This window comes from Crocuta crocuta, unplaced genomic scaffold, assembly GCF_008692635.1.
Source record: "Crocuta crocuta isolate KB4526 unplaced genomic scaffold, BGI_CrCroc_1.0 scaffold65, whole genome shotgun sequence".
Lineage (NCBI taxonomy): Eukaryota > Metazoa > Chordata > Mammalia > Carnivora > Hyaenidae > Crocuta > Crocuta crocuta.
In genome coordinates, this window is record NW_027530683.1 from 3046870 (window position 1) to 3064733 (window position 17864).

At 39.5% G+C, this 17864-nt stretch overlaps 1 long non-coding RNA gene across 1 annotated transcript in view; it reads right to left on the reverse strand.

Annotated features, from left to right (window-relative positions):
• Positions 1 to 354: 354 nt before the first annotated feature.
• The window catches only part of LOC144235639 (uncharacterized), a 35516-nt gene continuing 18006 nt past the window's right edge, over positions 355 to 17864 (reverse strand). The window contains exons 2-4 of the long non-coding RNA XR_013336276.1: positions 17004 to 17117; positions 16090 to 16239; positions 355 to 2360 (exon numbers count right to left, since the gene is read on the reverse strand). This is a non-coding gene — a long non-coding RNA (uncharacterized LOC144235639). The remainder of the gene's footprint in view (positions 2361 to 16089; positions 16240 to 17003; positions 17118 to 17864) is intronic.

Below are 17864 nucleotides of genomic sequence, written 5' to 3' on the forward strand. Positions count from 1 at the left end.
ATTTTAACAGGATCCCCAGGTGATCTGTATGCACATCAAATTTGGAGAAGCACTGGTATTTAAAAAGTCTATGTAAATCTGGCACAATAGTTCCAAGAACCTACAGAATCCTCAAACACATTCCTCTCTATGATGAAACAAATGAGAATTTCCTATGCCAGTGAGCAATCTGATTCAATTAACATTGTCGGAATTTTATCATTTCTACAAACAGATAGCAAAATATTTTAATTCATGCAAATGAGATCAAACAAAAGCAAGAATATAAACATTGGTGAAAAGGGGAGATAGGGCTTCTAAGTAAACATAGAGGTTTATGATCTCAAATACTGTTGTTATACCCAGATCGCAGTATCCTCACCAACCAGAGACCACCAGGGAGACCGAGTCACGCATGCAAAGGCAAAGGGGCTTTATTACGGGCTTAAGCTCGGGCTCACAGACTTCACCAGTGCATGGGTCCGTGCTGAGAGCCCCGAACAAGGGCAGAGTAGGGTTTTTATGGGGTTTGAGATGGGGGAGTTACAAAAGTTGTGACATGGGAATAGTGATCCAATCATAATTATTCAACATCATTGACAGCGGGTTTGACCGTACACATTGTCTAGAGTATTCCTTACTTTTGGTGGGATCCAATTACAACATTTAGAGTACCTTTAAATTCAACCAATCACAGAGCGAGCCTAGGGTCTTGTTCGGCGACTAACAGGTTAACTTTAACATTAGGTAACAGGGTCCTATCTATAGTTTCTATCTCCAGGCCTCTCCCTTAACAATGTGGAGGGTGGTCGCTGGCCTTTCTTCACTGGGTGTTGCAAGGGTGGTTTCCCCTGCCTTGGGCAATGTGTAACTGCCTGATAGTTTCAGGGAAGCTGAAACTCAGGCCTTCTAGTTTAGAGGGGAAACTTAAAGCCTGTCATGGAGTCAGTTTGGTTTAGACGTTTAGACTTGTGCCCTTACACTGTGTATATTTCAATAAGTGTCATTTTTTTCCTCTTAGTCCTCTCTGAGTATTAAGGGCACAGAATTTACAAATGTACAAATTAGTAAATATTATGTCCAGAATATTATAGGAATTTGTGGGTGATGACTGAAACAGTCATGAGTTGATAAAATATTGTCGGAAACCATCTCTCCCCCTCACAGCCAAATAGGTAGGAGGATGGAAAGGAAAACGGAGGAGAAAGTTTTCCAAGGTCTCTATTCTTGGGAGAGGAGCATGAAAGGAGTAGGGAATGGCCAGGACTGTTAGGACCCCTGGCCATCAATTTCCGATCCCTTTATTCACAACTCAAAACAGCAAATTACAAATCAGTAGAGCAGATGTTTCTATGGGGGCTTTTTACAACTTGTTCCCACCGTCACATTACCAAGTGAGCTACTCTTGCTAACATGACACATTTTTTTTAATTAGGGCAATTTGTTTCATAGAATGAATGATACCTTTCTTAAGATCCCATTCCTGCCATCTCTGAGCCTCTTCGCCTTGAGGACCCTTCTGCACCCAGTGAGCCTAAAGCAAGTCTTGCTTCAAAAAGAAGCAGAGTGCTGCATTTCAATATTATAGACTACTTCAAAATTATGTTTTCATTTCCCAGAAAGAGTTTTTTTAAATGTACTACACTTCAGCGGCTGTATCCTGCCTGAGCCCAGCACCAAGGAGCATCTCAACAAGCTCCGGAAGGAACTCACTTTCCTCCTTTTGTTGAAAGATAAAGATGGGTCAAGAGGTGGGTCCAAGTGCTCTCTTGGAGATGCACAGGGTGAGCCACATCCTGTAGCTTGAGTCTACTTCTTTCCTGGGTCGACACCCTGCCTCCGGAGCAACTGCAGGAAAAGGCTAGCCACTACCCTGATTTTCACAGCCAAAAGAGAGCTGAGAGGTTGCTCTGAGAACCCCCTCTGCACAACTTCTGAAAGAAACCCCCAAATTTAAGCTCTTTTCCCCACTGCCTTCACCTCTGCCCCAAGGGGAAAGCATTAAAATTTTTACCTCAGAGAATGGGCTTCACAAGGAATAAAGCATTACACTTCCAAATTATAATAGAATAGCGATCTGTAACACTTCCGTTCTGAAGAGTCCATAGTCGTGCTTTCATATCTGCTTTTTCAATTGCCCATAGAGATGTTTTCATTTAACATTTGGTGGCAGATGTTCCCTGAAAGAACGAAGTGCTAAGTGGACAGATCTTCATTTTAAACTGAAGAAGGAATGACTTCAGTTCCCCAGGCTGATATGCTTGCTCTATCATGTTTTATTTTAGATTCATGCTTCTTTATTACTTCAGGGAGAGAGAAATTTCAAAGCACGCAGCAGGCAAGGAATCATGAATTTTCACAAAAAGACTTTTCATGGGTTGCTGTAAATAAAAAGTTTCTTTAGTAAATATAAACCTTGATTCGGTTTACAAAATTAGTACAAAATAGACGAAGAGAATATAATCTCCCAGTACTAGCAATATCTAAATAAAATTAAATCTAAGACAAAATTATTGACTTTTTTTTTTTTACAGTGAGCCATCTGACTAGTAAACAACTATTAAGCACTAACTATATTCCAGTGTTGGATGCAGGAGAAACAAAATCTAGTGAGACGGGCTTCCTGCCTTGGCTTTTGAAGCGTTCACAGGACTGTGCAGATTTCTAGCACTGCGGGCCAATGGGTCCAGGTCCTAAGAGTGACACTTTGGAGTCTGCCTGATCACCAGTATTGTGTCTGCTACAGGTGGTTTTGGGGAGCAGCCAGACACAAGAGCTCCATCTCCTGAACCCTCTTTAGCCCTTAGGCCTCCACTGTCAAAACTACAAGTTACCATTGGGACACCAGGAGAGAACCCACATGTCTTTTGTGAGAAGAAATTAATCATTGCAATGCCAGTTTTCTTCATCGTTGTAGACCCCGGTTGTCTCCCATAGGTTTACTTCATTAGGAAGTTAAATAGGAGAAAAGAAGAAAGAAAACACCCAGATTAATTCATTGGCATCTATTGTAACAAATCTGAAGGTGGATGTCATTACCAAGCACTTAACAGAAAGTTAGAACGTTAGATTATCTGTTTGTGGGGTTTGCTTTCATTCATTCATGCTAGCGCACCCTGTACCACCATGTACAATCGAGAACCCACTTTGAAGATCACAAAACACTGGAAGAACGGCTCTTAAAAATGGGAAAACCTAGTGTTCAAAATCATGAAACTAGACACCCAAAACCTGTTCGTTTTACTAGTAAGAAGCAAAACTAACCACTTTAAGCTTTGAAATAAATAATATGTAATGTTTGTTGAACATTTATTATGTGCCAAACATTAGGCTAAGTACTTTATATATCTTTTAGTCTTCAAAAGAACCATGTGATGGCGATGAGAAAGAATGCAATCTGGCCACGTGCAGCAACATGGATGGACCTTGAGGGTGTTATGCTGAGCGAAATAAGTCAGGCAGAGAAGGACAAATATCATATGTTTGCACGTATAGGAGGATTAGGAGGAACTTGACGGAGGAACAAGGGGGAGAAGAAGGGCGGAAATGGTGGGGGAAAGGGAGAGAGGCAAACCATGAGAGACTCTTGAATGCTGACAAAAACTGAGGACTGATGGATGTGGGGGGGAGGGGGGATGGGCATGGAGGAGGACACTTGTGGGGATGAGCACTGAGTGTTATGTGGAAACTAATTTGACAATAAACTATTTTTAAAAAAAAAAAAAAAGAAAAATTGAGAATCAGAAAAAAAAAACCCAAAAAACAAAAGAACCATGTGAGGTAGGTACTATTAATATCTCCATCTTACAAATGAGAAAACCCAGGCACACAAAGTTTAACTAACCCACCCAAGGGCACACAGCTAGAGATTGGTAGAGCTAGGAATTTTTAGCTCAGTCACTAAGCTATACTGCCATATCATGAAAGAATATTTCTATGACACCCCACTGAATTTGAGATTTGAAATCATCCAGAAGAAGAGATTGTGAATGCTGCCCTTCACAGAATATCTTGGCAAATAGGAAAAGCAGACCATTCTAACATTGATTATATCTCATATTTTAGGCATAAGGCAAGCACTTCACATGCATTATCTCATTTAATTCTCACAACCCTAGTAAGCAGCTACCATTATTATTCTAATATCCATGCTGGGGTGCCTGGATGAAGCATCTGACTTTAGATTTCAGCTCAGGTCATGATCTCAGTCATGAGATCGAGTCCTGCATCAGGTTCCACACTGGGTATGGAGTGTGCTTAAGATTCTCTCTCTCTCAGGGCGCCTGGGTGGCTTAGTCGGTTAAGCGCCCGACTTTCGCTTGGGTCATGATCTCGCAGTTCGTGGGTTCGAGCCCCGCGTCGGGCTCTGTGCTGACTGCCAGCTCAGAGCCTGGAGCCTGTTTCAGTCTGTGACTCCCTCTCTCTCTGACCCTCCCCTGCTCACGCTCTCTCTCTCTCTCTCTCCTAGAAATGAATAAAACATTTGAAAAAAAAAAAAGATTCTCTCTCTCTCTCTCCTTTTATCCCTCCCCTCACCTGCTCTCTCTCTCTCTCCTTTTATCCCTCTCCCCCATCTGCTCTCTCTCTCTCTCTCAAAAAATACAATTTTAAAAATATCTAATACTCATTCAGCCAGTGAAGAAACTGAGGTATGGAGAAAGAAGATCATATGGTAGCCCAAGATGACCAAATAGATTTGAACTCAACTCTGACTGAGTCCAAAGCCAGAGGTTTTACCACTTTGCTAAATAATGCTTTAGAATTAATACTCATGGGTGCCTGGCTGGCTCAGTCAGTAGAGCATGTGGCTCTTGATCTCAAGGTCATGAGTTCAAGCCCCATGTTGGGCACAGAACCTACTTAAAAATAATAATAACAAATAGAACTTGTATTTTAAATCGAAGCATGCATGGGTACTGATAGTGTTGAGCTTGAGGATATTTCAAATATTTAGAGATTTAGGACTCAAAGTATTTATCTTTTCTTATTTTAAAACTACGGATATTTATAAGCAATATCCATTCATTTTTCTATCCCTTCTATTCAACTCACTAGATTTTTGCCTTTGGTGGGTCTTTTGCATTAAATTGTCTTTTTTAAAAAAATTATTTCTTTGCCTCTGTTGTTGACTAAATATTTAAAGATATGTCTTGAAAACAAGAAAGTTGCCTGACCAAAAGCTCTAACTCTAACAAAAATTCACACTGATTTGCAGTCCTAACATTTGCATGTCTGGTCAACACACAGATTCAGGGGCATTGGGTCATTTCAGAGGCAGAGACTCCAGGAACTTAAGGTACAAAGCCAGGCAGTCTGAGAAGAATGTCACATTTTTGTTAGGCAATGTCCTTTCTTTATATGAATTTGATAAAGACAACACAATCCTTATTTTTAAAATAATATTTAAAGATGATAAAATTCTCACGGAAGCATCAAAACATTGAGTGGGTAGAACAGACTCTTATTTCTCTTGAGTGGCTAGAACAGTCTCTCATGTGAGTGTCTAAACACCTATTTAGATCTTTCAAATGCCATACACGTCAAAACACTCCAACTTAACACTTCCTTTGAAGTCACGACAATCAGTTTTTTATTAGTGTCATTATTTAGCATTTCTATAGCACTTCACTTTTGACAGGTGCCTTATAATTATTTCTACTCTTTTTTAACTCCTATTACTCATTAGCATGCAGTTACTTTCCCAAAAATATATATACAGATTCCTTGCCAAAACTGAATCTACCTAAAAACAAGAAGTTGAAACTCATATCATAAGCTGAGACAAACAGGACAGATTAGATAGATAGATAGATAGATAGATAGATAGAGATAATAGATAAATAGATAGGGTGACATATAAGAAACTGATTCCAGGGGCACCTGGGTGGCTCAGTTGGTTAAGCATCTGACTCTTGATTTTGGCTCAGGTAATGATCTCATGGTTCGTTAGGTCAAGCCCCGCATCAAGCTCCACACTAACAGCTTGGGATTCTCTCTCTCCCTCTCTCTCTGCCCCTGCTCCACTCATGCTATCTCCCTCTCTCTCTTTCTCTCAATAAATAAACTTAAAAAAAAAGAAAACAAAACAAAACACACCCAAAAAGAAAAAAGAAAAAAGAAATGAATTCCAAGGACCAGTAACATTCTTGTATTCTTGTCCTATTTCAATTGCAGCTTGCAGGGACTACCAGCCATATCCCTATGCTACCAGTAAAAGCATGAATAAAAGAGAGACCTGTGGTCACATACGAATTAAAATTGATGGAAGAATAAATGAATATGGCAGCAACTGCTAATTAATGGCCAGTGTGCTCTCTCCCTTTCTTCCTTTAAATTATAGAATCTCAGGGGCCCCTGGCTGGCTCAGTCAGAAGAGTATATGACTCTTGATCTCAGGGTCATGATTTTGAGCCCCATGTTGGGTGTAGAGATTACTAAAAATTAATTAAGTGTAAAAAGAATCTCCTGCCACCCATCTAGACAGTACATTTCCCAGACTCTCTTACAGCTAAAGTAGCAACATAACTAAGTGCAGACCAATGAGATGTGAGAAGAAGTGATGCATGCAGCTTCTGATCCACCTCCTTAATGATAAAGCTGCCTACCATGGACCTTCTCTGTCTCCTTCCCCCTGAGAAATGACACTAATTGAGGCAGTTACCTTGGATGCTCAACATGGAAGCCACATGTTCCATACGACAGAGCTGACTCAGGAACCCAGATCTTTGAATGACCTCATGGAACAAGCTACTGCATTTCTAGGTCTCTTTGTTATAGAAACTTAGCCTGTATCATAACAAATACAGTGACCAAATAAGGAGAATGCACACACACACACGTACACATACACACACACACACACACACACACACACACTATAAGATAAACTTGACTAGCTCTTGATAAGAAGAGTAATGATTATTGGGGATTTTAATGGAAAAATCACAGAAATGACTCTAACTACTAACTCTTTTTTTTTTAATTTTTTAAAATGTTTTATTTATTTCTAGCAGAGAGAGAGAGACAGCGTGAGCAGGGGAGGGTCAGAGAGAGAGGGAGTCATAGACTCTGAAACAGGCTCCAGGCTCTGAGCTGGCAGTCAGCACAGAGCCCGACGCGGGGCCCGAACCCACAAACCGCGAGATCATGACCTAAGCGAAAGTTGGACGCTTAACCGACTAAGCCACCCAGGCGCCCCTCTAACTACTAACTCTTAATTCAAGTAGAAAGTTCTGTAAAACTATCTTTTTTAACTACTACAGATTCCAAGCAGATTTCAAAACATTTCAAGAAAATTAACAACTTTCTACTGAAATTGAGAAGCTCATAAAACATAGAACTAATGTTTCAGTACCAAAGATTTCTTTTGCTGATGATAGACCTAAGCTCTCACAAGGTAGGAATATGCCTTATCTGTTTTTTATCCTCTCCTTTATTCCTATTTTAACCCTAATATGTAGGTAAATAGTAATATCTTGAGAATATCTAAGGATTAAAAACAAATACCTACTGCAGAACTTATTGCTAATATCTTTTTACCACAATGTTCCTCATTTTATACTTTTTGCTGGTTCTAAGAAATGCAAGCCCATTTTTTATCCTTGGAGCTACTGTACAGCCTGTGAAAACTGAGAGCTGCAGACATTAATTTTATAATTAACAAAGATCCAATCTTTGCCTAGATCTGTTTTAATTTATCCCATTTAAAGTAGTCATCATCACCTCCATTTAAAAGAGGAGGAGGGGCACCTGGTGGGCTCAAGTCAGTTGAGTGGCCAACTCTTGATTTCAGCTCAGGTCATGATCTCGCAGTTAGTGAGTTGGAGTCCCACGTCAGGCTCTGCGCTGACTGTGCGGAGCCTACTTGAGATTCTGTCTCTCCCTTTCTCTGCCCTTCCCTTGCTCATGCTGTCTTTCTCAAAATAGCTAAATAAAAACCTTAAAAGAGGGTGAAACTAAGACATAGATTAAGTGATCTGCCCAAGATCATACAACTGGTGAGTAATAAAGCTTGGACTAAAATCCATGCCTCCTGACTCACAGTCTAGCTCTACCCTGTTGTTTCATCACTTCCTGATGTATTTCTCATTTCAAACTTCAGGCAAAAACACACACAAAAAATCCTACCAGTATATTAATGACTGCCAGGTATTGACAGACAGGAAAATGAAAAGGTAATCTTCGTCAGAATATAAGGATCAGGAGGTACCATGGGTAAAAACATCAGAACAATGCTTCTCTGAATAAAATCTGGAAAGCTTTCCTAGATGAAACTGGGCAACAGGACGCCACCATTAACATAAACATTTTTATTCATTTTTGAAAGCTGTCACCTAATTCAACATAATTCTTCACCACAGGTCTAAGAATCCAATAGATAAACATTTTTATCACTATTTGGATTCAAAAGTACCAATGAGAATGGGTATTTCAATGTCAGGAATTGTCCAGCCAAATAGGACTCTAGGTGGTTGAATTAATTGTACATCTTCCTACAGAATTTGACACCTACCTAAGATGTTGTATATGCTCAGTTTTTAACACTTTGATTTGATCAGAAGAGGACCAGGGGTAGGAAAACACAATATATTTTGAATCTCTAGTAGGATGTTGTTTGGCTTGTTATCATTTGTTATTTGAATTGGCTCTACTTAAAGCTAGAGAAGAAAGAATTGGGACTGAAAGAATTGGTAAAATGAGATATCTATGCAATTCGTGGCACTGATAATGGGAACGTAACAGTATCTAAGAATCTAAGGTGCCAAGTAAATATCAACTTGATCTCACATCTTTGAGATGAAATTTCCCATTTTCCAGACAGGGAAATTTGCTGTGAGACCACAGGCAAGCCTTTCTAAGAGGAAATTAGAGTTGGAGATGGATATGTTAAAATCCATGATTTTAATTTTAAGTGTCATAGCATAATTTATGGCAATGACTCTCACCCTTTCCCAGTGAAAAGCATGAATCTAATCAAGAATTAACCCCAACCTTTTTGCCTACTGCTGGGCTACAGGCAATTTCACCTTTCACAAAAGAGGGCTTTCAGAGTTTTAAATAAACACTTAAGAGTTCCAAGTAGTGATTTAAGAAATGCTAGATTACAGGCCCCCCTCTAACCGAGTACTGAATAAGGGTGGAGCGAGAAGGTAAATGCAGGGAACCTGCTGGATTGCATGGAAAGACCTGTGTGGGAGGAGCTTTGTTTGATGGACCTTGTGAGCACAGTCCCCTCCCATTCAGGGTGTCTAAAGCACACCCTTGATTCTCTGTGCTTTTGATGAAGTTTCTGCTTCTATGGGACAGCGGCTTTCTATCAAGGAGTGTCATAACATCCTATCAAAGAATGTCATAACACAGAACCCTTCTAATTGGTGTGGAGAGCTCTGCAAGAGCATATTAGTTGTAAGCCATAGCATCACCTCTCTTTAGGGAGAGGAAACGAAATTTAAATACACAGGGAGACAGAAAGATAATTAATTGCCTTCTCGGCAACCCACCACTCTACTGCCAATGGGATCACTGTGACAAGTTATGAAATTCAAGTCAAAATATTTAACTCAGCCACTTACTCAAGTGGTAGACCCAATTTTAGGCACCCCACAGTAGGGTGCTGAAAGAAAAAAGTCTTCTCTTCATTTTCTGCAGTAGTGCATTTGACTGTTGGCATCTATGAGTGTTCTGTTTCCTCTGTGAAGGATATATCTGTCTGTAAAGTGTACACACGTACTTCTATCAATGTAAGGAATAAATGATGAATACAGGGAATTATAATAATCTGGATAGTTCCAGAAAAACACAGCAACTAGATTAAGAATAAGAATAGATTAATACTGGAAGTCTTTAAAAATAACCGGATGGAAAGTGGGCCTGTCAATAGGGTGTATGAGGCTAAATTAGCCAATATCCCCAAAAGAAATACTGATTATAACAACTTAGCCATAGCTCCTGGAAGACGAGATCTCTGAGTCACCCCAGTGAAGCCCAACGATGTAACTGTACAACCAAGGAAGGAAATTTTGCGACCAAAGATTTCAAGGATCAGGGTGGAGGACAGTGTAAGCCTTGAGGTCACCTGGAGTTGGAAGTGGGAAAAGGGAGGAGAGAAGTAAGAAGGTAGGTGTGCCTCTATATTGATGACACAAGGCTTAACAGGGCCTGTGGTTAAAAGTTTTTATGAGAGGTAAGGGCTCCCTCATGGGAATATACTAAAAGTATTTCCTGCTGGTTTTTATATTTCCATATATAAAATGCACTCACTTTATATATATGGTTTGGGGGCACCTGAATGGCTCAATTGGTTGAGCATCTAGCTCTTAATCTCAGCTCAGGTCATGGTCTCATGATTTGTGGGATCAAGCCCCACTCAGGCTCTGCGCTGACAGTGCAAAGCCTGCTTGGTATTCTCTCTCTCTCTCCGCCTCTCCCCTGTTCACATTGTCTTGCTCTCTTGCTCTCTCTCTTAAAATAAATAAATAAACATTTAAATAAATAAACAGACAAATGGTTTGATGAGTTTAGACAAGTATAATCATCACCACAGCCAAGATATAGAAACGTCCATCATCCCCCAAAGTTTGCTTGAGGCTATAGTCTCAGCCCTAGTCCCAGGTGACCACTGATCTCCTTTCTGTCAATGTGGATGATTATTCGTTCTTGTATTTCATATTAAGTGGAATCCCACATTATATACTCTTTTCATCTGGCTTCTTTTATTGAGCAATGTTTTGTTTGTCAAATAAATGTTTTTCACTTTCATCCGTGCTTGTTTGTAGCAGTAGTTCATTCATACAGTACAGTACTGCTGAATAGAGTACTGTATTTCACTGTATGAATACACCACAATTTGTTTATCCATTCACCTGTTGATGGATATTTGGATTGTTTTCAGGTTTTGGCTATTATGAATAAAGCTGTTATGAATATGTGTGTACAGGTCTTTATGTGGACATATGCTTTCATTTTTCTTGGGTTAATATTTAGGAGTGGATTTCTGAATCATACTGTAAAGTGAAAATATAAGAAATTACCAAACTATTTTCCAAAGTAGCTGTACCATTTTGCAGTCCTATCAGCACCATATGAGAGTTCCAGTTACTTTACCTCCTTACCAGCACTCAATATTGTCTATCTTTAATCTTAGCCATTCTACTATGTATATAGTGATACCTCACTGTGATTTCAATTTGCATTTTCCTGACTAACGATGTTGAACATCTATTTATGGGCTTATTGGCCATTCACATATGTTCTTTATGAAATGTCATTCAAATCCTTTGCTCATTTTTAAATTGAGTTCATTCCTATGCTGACTTCAACTATCTACTAAGGGTGAACAGCACTTCTGATCAATTTGATTTAGAGCTAGTAATTTGAGGCTTTATAACGACACTGCTAGGCTCAAAATTACTAGCCAGGGTTCAAGTGAAAAGGTCAAAAATATATGGAATGCATAAATCAGATCATATCACTCTCCTGGTTAAAACCTGCCAATGGCTTCCCTTGATAATTACAATAAAATCCAGACTCTTTACCTTGGTCTCCAAAGTCCATGTGATATGGCTTCTGTATCCCCCTCCAACCTCATCTCTTGCCATTTCCCCTCACCCACTATGCTTCTGATACTTTGATCTTCCTTTTTTAATTAAAAAAAAAATGCTTGTTTATTTATTTAAAGAGAGAAAGAGTGCGCACGAGAGCGCATGTGTGTTGGGGAGGGGCAGAGAGAGTGAGGAAGAGAGAATCCCATGCAGGCACCATGCTCAGGCAAGAGCCTGACTCAGGGCTCAGTCTCACAACCATGAGATCATGACCTGTGCCAAAATCAAGAGTCAGATGCTTAACTGATGGAGCCACCCAGGTGCCCTTTGATCTTCGTTTCGTCCTTCAAACACCATATTCTTGACTCTGTCCCCTCTACCTGGAATCATATTCCCATAGAGTTTAGTATGCTGCTTCCTTCTAATGATTCAGGTTTCAACTTTAATGTGAGGACTTCCCTGCCTAATCCTGATAAGGAGCACCCCTCAGTCTCTCTCGATCTGGCCTCTTGTCACTATTGATACATCTCTGGCACCTGTAAACAGTGCTGGGAACATAGTACCAGCTCATTAATTATTTTTTGGAAGGAAGGGAGGAAGACAGGAAAGGGTAGAGGGAATGAAAAGAGAGGAAAAGAAAGCAGATTTTCACAAAAATAAAAAATAAGATCCCTCCCACTCAGACTCTCACTGTGTTTGGAAAACTCTTAGTTTCAGGGCTTGGCACAAAGGCTGCTTCTTTTTTCCTTTAACTGTTTGTCCCTACAAAAGTCCTAACCTCTAGAATCTGAATGGCCTTTGTCAGAGTCATAGAGGGCCATCACTGGAGAATATACCAAATGTATTCAATTTGAAAGCATCACCACTTCCCCAGGCCCCCCAGCCTTAAGCAAGGGTGGTTTGATTCTTGAGATGAGGTGGGTAGACGAAAGGGGGTAGCTTTGGAGCATAGTGTTTGGCCAGAAGAGGGAAAAAGACATTTCAGAGATTCTTTCATAGACAATCAGTCTCTTTTTGGATGGCCTCAAGTTTCTGGGGCATTATCTCTTCCTCATCATTGCTGAAAGCTTTCAGCTTTTACTATGTTTTGATCTTTTTCTCCAAAGCTCTTTAATGGCAAACAGCTTCAGCTTGCTTTCCCAATCAGGTTCCTGACTGCCACTTCTAAGCCTCATTTTTACTCCTTCTAGTTTCGTAATCTGGTCACTTTGATCCTTTGTAACAGACTTTAAACTCGTTTTTTTATTCAAATTGGAAATTCAGTCCAACAAATGGTCTTTTTTTCTTGTCCCTCTGATTTTTTTCATTTTCTGCTTCTGGTCACTTAAAAACTGATGATAGATAAATAGATAGATACTGTTACCCACGTTTTATTTGTGTCATGGTTTTAGAGCATCTTTCAAGGGGCCCATGGCTGGTGACCACAGTGAACTACTTCCATATTTGCTGTGTGTCTATTCCTAGTACGAGTCTTCAAAGCACCTGTTCTCTGCCCACATCTCAACTAATAAAAAAAAAGTCTCCCCTTTTTCAAATTGTTATTTTATAGAGGCATAAACTTTCCCTTAATCTGTTTAGTAACAAATCAAAAGAAATTTAAATGAAAACAACTCCCAACATTTGCATAAACTTTATATGTATAAAAGTTCCTAAATTAAATGAAGGCCTTTTCCCTTCAGATTCCCTCTATAGCATTCATTTGTACATTCAATCATTCATTTCATAAGTAGTTAGTAAAAACCTATCATGTGGTAGGTAGATGCTAGGTATAAGTAGGAGTGGGAGATTGACACATTTAAGAAAAACTTAAAAGAATACAGTTCCCACCTTTAAAGTCTAATGTTCTTAATGAAGCACTAACCAATTACATATTTCATGTTGTATTAGTCAAGTTTGTCCAGAGAAAGAGAACCGATAGAATATGTATACATAGAGAGACTTTTATTTTAAGGAATTGGCTCATATGATTGTGGAGGCTGGCAAATCCGACCCAGAGAAGAGTTGCAACTTGATTCCAAAGCCATTTACAGGCAGAGCTCCCTTTTCTCTGGTAGGGAAGGTCAGACTTTTTAAAATTAAGGCCTTCAACTGATTGGATAGGCTGTCTGCATTGTGGAGAGAATCTACTTTAAACAGGCTATCAATTTTATTTTTATTTTTATTAAAAAATTTTTTTTAATGTCTTATTTATTTCAGAGAGAGAGAGAGAGACAGCATGAGCAGGGGAGGATTAGAGAGAGAGGGAGACACAGAATCTGAAGCAGGCTCCAGGCTCTGAGCTAGGCTGTCAGCACAGAGCCCGACGTGAGGCTCGAACCCACAAACAGTGAGATCATGACCTGAGTCAAAGTTGGACGCTTAACCAATTGAGCCACACAGGCGCCTCTAATCAGGCTATCAATTTTAAATGTTAATCTCATCTTAAGAATATCTTCACAGAAACATCTGGAATAATGTTTGACCAAATACTGGGTATTGTGGCCTAGCCCAATGGACACACAAAATTAACCATCACAAATGTGAAGTAAGCAGAGCATAATATAGTATATATTAAACATGGTAAACTGAAGGGTCAAATCATGAGTGATAAGAAAAGGTGCCAACATTTACTTACCACTGACTATTACATGCCAGATCCTTATAGACATTAGTTAATACTCACATTAAACTACTGGCAGATTATACATATTATCTGCTTTTACAGACGAAGATGAAGCCTAGAGAAGTTGAATAACTTGTCCAACATCACTCAGCAAGATTCTAACCCCTATCAGTGTGGCAACAAAGCCCTTGGAAAGTTGGGCAAGAGAGTATTCCAGGTGTACTGGAGAGTATTCCTGCTTTCTTAAAGAAGGGAAGGAAAGCTTGGCTGGGTAACTTTAAAATTTCTTCCTCTGGAGTAAGGGAACTAAAAAAATATTTTTTAATGATTATTTATTTTTGAGAGAGAGAAACAGAGAGTAAGCAGGGAAGGGACAAGGAAAGAAAGAAAGAGAGAGAGAGAGAGAGAATGAATCTGAAGCAGGCTCCAGGCTCTGAGCTGTCAGCACAGAGCCCAACACAGGGCTCGAACCCATGAACCGTGAGATCATGACCTGAGCCGAAGTCAGACGCTTAACCAACTGAACCACCCAGGTACTCTAGGAAACTCTTCTTTTTCCTATCTTATAACATCATAATGTATCATTTTTCACTGATTTTCTTCTTTGTGTATATCTTCCTTAAGAATAGAAATCTACATGTTCATGAACAAGCATGTAACCATATAGGTATGATAAATAAAAATAATATTTAAATGCTATTCTAAGGCAGCAGCATCTTTTTTTTTTCTTAAATAGTTTATTGTCAAGTTGGTTTCCATATAACACCCAGTGCTCATCCCAACAAGAGCAGCAGCATCTTTGACCTCAGCCATAGCAACTTCTTACTGACACATCTCTAGAGGCAAGGGAAACAAAAGCAAAAATAAACTATTGTGACTTCATCAAGATAAAAAGCTTCTGCACAGCAAAGGAAACAATCAACAAAACTATAAGGCAGCCTGCAGAATGAGAGAAGATATTTGCAAATGATCTGATAAAGGATTAGTATCCAAAATCTATAAAGAACTTACCAAATTCAACACCCAATAAACAAATAATCCAGTGAAGAAATGGGCAGAAGACATGAATAGACATTTTTCCAAAGAAGACACAGATGGCCAAAATACATGAAAAGATGTTCAACATCAATCATCAGGGAAATACAAATAAAAACCACAGTGAGATACCACCTCATACCTGTCAGAATTGCTAAAATTAACAACACAGAAAACAACAGATGTTGACAAGGTTGTGGAGAAAGGGAACCTCTTACACTGTTGGTAGGAATGCAAACTGATGCAGCCACTCTGGGGAAGGGTATGGGCGCTCCTCAGAAAATTAAAATAGAACTACCCTGTGACCCAATAATTGCACTACTAGATATTTGCCCAAAGAATACAAAAATACTAATTCAAAGGAGCACATGCACTCTCTGTTTACAGCAGCACTATCAATGATATATATATATGTGTATATATATGTATATATTTATGTCTGAAGTAATTTTTCCCTAATTCTATATTTTAAAAACCAGTTTACTGAGGTATGATTGACATGGAAAAATCTGTGTATATTTCATTGTCACAACTTGAATATGGAAATAAGTACACATCTGTGAAATCATTGCCACAATCCATGCCATAAGCACATCCATTACCTCCAAAAGTTTCCTCCTGCCCTATTTATTCATTTATTTTTACTACTTTGTGATAAGAACACTCAACATCAGATCTACCTCTTAACAAATCTGTAGGTATGCAATACAGGATTACTAACTATAGACAGTCTTACAGTAAATCTCTAGGACCTATTCACCTTGAATAAATGAAACTTCATACCTTTTGACTAATACCTCTTCATTTCTCCCGCCCTGCCACCTTGGCAACCACCATTTTACTCTCCGCTTCTATGAGTTAAATGAGTTTAGATTCCTCATTTCATTGGAGCAGGTAGTAATTTTCCTTCTATGTCTGGCTTATCTCACTTACCGTATGTCCTCTAGGTTCATTCATGTCTCCACAACAGCAGGATGTCCTCTTTTTTAAGGCTGAATAATATCCCATTGCATTTATATATTATGTCTTCATCTTTTGATGAACATTGAGGTTGCTTCCATGTCCTGGCTGTTGTAAATAAAGCTGCAATAAATATGAGAATGAAGATAGCAATTCAAGATCCTAATTTCAATTTCTTTGGATAGATACCTGTAGCAGGGTTGCTGGATCATATGGTATTTCTTCTCCTAATACTGTCTGAATCCTATCACTTCATGTCTTTGTTTTTCTAATTCTGATTTTTTGGGGGGTGGAGAGGGTCATGTCTTGTATTTCCTTCATGTCTTTTAGCTCACATTGAAATAGGAGTTTACAGTTTTCATCTGTCCTGTTGGCATGTCTTTCTTGAATGGCTAGTTGTCTCTAAGGGTGATTTTTTTCTTACAATTTTGTGTAGGATTTTACCTCAATAATTTCTGTGGTTTATTTATCACATGAAATTACTTTTCCCAAACTTTTATATGGAGGCATAATTCAGAGCAACTTCATTGAGCTCCCCCTTCTGTTGCCTTCTTTCTTTCTTTCTTTCTTTCTTTCTTTCTTTCTTTCTTTCTTTCTTTCTTTCTTTCTTTCTGTTCAGAAATATAACATCTTACTTTCTGGTATTCCTCTTTCCCTCATCTGTTATCCCCACCATACTCATCTGGGTCACTATCTAGAAGGGAATCCTGCATGGTCAGTTTTGAGAATTCACAAAGTCTAGGTTTCTTCATCTCCTTCAGACCTTACCACTGTCCCCTTGCACTAACCTATTATTAGACTTGGCAAAACCTCTCCCAGAGGGGACAGGGGTATATAATTTTTACAGATTGCAATCTGGCCCATCAGACTGTATGGTAAATACTTACGGGCGATTTTGGAGATCTGCTCTTCTCAGGTGAGACATGCATTGCTTCCCTCTGCTTTCCCCACTGAAGATGCAGGTCCCATACAGGTATTATGAGAGTGGCTTTTTCTGCTTGCTTTATTTCATTTATTTATTTTTAAAGTTATTTATTTATTTTTGAGAGAGTGGGGGCGGGAGTAGAGACAGAGAGAGAGAGAGAGAGAGAGAGAGAGAATGAGTCTCAAGCAAGCTCCACACTATTAGTGCAGGGCTGGAACTCAGAAACCATGAGATCATGACCTGAGTCCAAGTCGGACACTTAACCGACTGAGCCATCCAGTTGCCCCTCTGCTTGCTTGTGTGTGTGTGTGTTTTTTTTTCAATTTTTTTTTTAATGTTTTATTTATTTCTGGGAGAGAGAGAGAGACAGCGTGAGCAGGGGAGGGTCAGAGAGAGAGGGAGACACAGAATCCGAAACAGGCTCTAGGCTCTGAGCTAGCTGTCAGCACAGAGCCCGATGCGCGACTCGAACCCACGAACCGTGAGATCACGACCTAAGCCGACGTCGGACGCTCAACCGACTGAGCCACCCAGGCGCCCCTGCTTGCTTGTGTTTTAAAGTTCATAGGAACACATTATGTCTCAGGTTGGGCTTGCCAGAAGCATCCATTATGATGGAGTTTAGAGGGGAAAGTACTTATTAGGAAACACAGATGAAAAGAATAATGGGGCAGAAGGAAATGTAGGACTGCCACGTAGGTCTGGCAATGCCTCCACCAACACAACAGAGGTCTGGAACAAATACTGCCTGTCAGAATTGTCCCACATTGGGTGCAAATGGCACTGAGTTTATACCTCATCTCATTCGGCTGTTGTATTCCCC